Source organism: Aplysia californica, unplaced genomic scaffold (genome assembly GCF_000002075.1).
Source record: "Aplysia californica isolate F4 #8 unplaced genomic scaffold, AplCal3.0 scaffold01295, whole genome shotgun sequence".
NCBI lineage: Eukaryota > Metazoa > Mollusca > Gastropoda > Aplysiida > Aplysiidae > Aplysia > Aplysia californica.
The window spans coordinates 94,115-96,572 of record NW_004798565.1 but is presented as its reverse complement, the minus strand read 5'-3'; positions in this window follow the sequence as shown (position 1 = coordinate 96,572).

The following is a 2,458-nucleotide window of genomic DNA, read 5'->3' as shown; positions in this document are numbered from 1 at the left end:
TGTCCCTCTCTCTCTCTCTGTCCCCCTCTCTCTCTCTCTGTCCCTCTCTCTCTCTCTCCCCTCTCTCTCTAAATAATATCTCCTTTAATTGAATTATAACTCAATATGTTGTTCTACAACCACCTAGTGTAGTGCATTACCTCCAAGGTGGCTCCCTCTGTGGCTATTTCTCATGTATAATTAATTGTTTTTAAGCACAAGGGAGCTATCCCGAAAAATGCTGTTCTGGGAAAATCGAAGCTATAGTTTTTGAGCCCTTGTTCATTTTCTCTAAAAGACAATGAGAGTTTTCTCTATAACCAAACAAATATACACACCAATGAAATCAAACTCCTCCTATAGGTAGAGCAAATACCATTTTTGGTGTAAGTGAAGATTTCTGGATACCTCCGAAATCTGGGTTAGCCTGCTTGTCCTTAAAAGCGACCAATCCATGTAGCCTATCTGCTTTGTGTTTTCGTCTGGGTCGCTTTTCTACAAATCTGCTCATGGGCGACATTAGCTTTGTCGAGAGCTTATTATAAAATTGTTGAGATGAGGAATATTTTGTCTTTTGGTTCCGCAACACGAAGAAACAGAAACTATAACCATGCTGTCAGTTTCCAGGTAGATCTATCAATGTAATAGCTTTTCCCTTTTAAAGGCGTTGTGCAGCTATTTGTGAACATTACATGGGTAACAGCTTTTACCTCTCTGCCTCTGTATTTGTAGTTTTTTTTCTGTCTGTCTGTCTGTTTGTCCCCCTTTCTCCTCTATGTTTCTTTTCCTTCCTCTCTCCCAGCTCTCTTATTTACTTTTTCTGTCACACACACACACACACACACACACACACACACACACACACACACACACTCTCTCTCTCTCACACATAAATTGTCTCTCGTTTTCTCTCCTTCCATATCTCTCTGTGCCTCTTTCTCCCATCTCTCTACCACATACACTTTTATGTTGTACACATACGCTTGTTTTCCTGCTCTTGCGTTTACGACTGTGAGAAAGTCAACGACAGACCGACCAGCAGAGGAGAGACAGAGACCGACAGGCGAGGGCACTCACGGACAGACAAGGGGAGAAGGAGGGTGGTGGCCGAGGGGACATGGCATGGTTTACGTACCACGTCAAACGAGGCTGGGGAGAGGCCAGGCCTGGGCTGGGAGCGGTTTTATTCGATTAATGTCTGAGCCACAAGTTATCATGTGTGTCCTTGACCTCAGTGTGGGCCGCCATCGGTGCTGTTGTGTTGGTGTCGTGACCTGGAGGAGACGGAGGAGAGGACACTTGAATAATTAATTAGGTACAGACGCGCCCCCCCCCCCCGAAAAAAATATCCCCAAAAGCTAGACGCCTAACTGACACAACTCCCTGGCTACGTGATCTCTTTTCACCTCCCTCTCCCCCTTTCTTCCCCGGACTTAAATTATCTTAACCCTTTTAAAACAGTATTACCGCACTCTTTAACAGCTGCAGCATGCTCGATGGTTTCAGCATTATGGCTAATTTATTTCGTAAGAACCTAGTCTGGTTTTTTTGTTTGTTGTGATAAAATTGCTTTTCTGTAGTATAGTGGTCTCCGACTTCGAACGGTTCTGAGTTTTGAAGTTGGGCTCTCTGATAAGGTGGTGTGCACCTTCTCCTTGCCTTTTATGTTCGGTTAGAATAATTGTCCTAATCTTTCTGGCGAGTGGATGGTTGGCGAGTGCTCTGGTGTGGTTTGCTCCTTCTTTCCTATCAAACATCTATCGTCCTGATCTCTCCTCCTTCTTTTTTATGTTTGTTACTCTCTTATAACACGCTCTAATCTTCGGCACTTAAAAGACCTTATTGTGTTACAAGTGCCTTAAAACTCTAACTAAAACTAATTTTTTAAAAGCCTAATATGGCCGTTTTGTCCTTGCTTTTCCGTGCAAAGTGCTTCTGTACAGCATTACGTTTCACAACAGTGGTAAAGTCAGAACATGTGGTGCGTTCGTAACTGTTTATGTGTATTTCCTCAGTCGTTCATACGAACTGCTCACTGTTTCGGTCTGCGTTTGCTCGCCCTTTAATTACATTGTAATCAACCACGTTCGCCATTGCTGCTGGTACTTAACGCTCCTTGCCTTTACTGGGTTTTTGTGTGTGTTTTCTTTGTGGAATGTAAGCAATTTTCCCTCTTTAGCGAACTATGGTAATTTTCACATCATACCTAACGTCCGATAATAATACCCTCAAATTTAGATTGAACTTACTCTAAATTGTGCACTATCGAGGCTTCGCTTTATAAGGTGGAAATCTCCCCCCCCCCTCCTTGCACCATATTAATATCCTAACTAAAGATCAGACTTTCTTCGTTTCGTGTTCTGTGGTTTTAAGGTCTCTTGAAACGCTTTGTTGAGAGGGTGTAGTCAGAAGACAGAGTTGTGTTCGTTTTAGTAATTATGTGTGCATGTACATTTGTGTTCTTGATGTGATTGGTGCC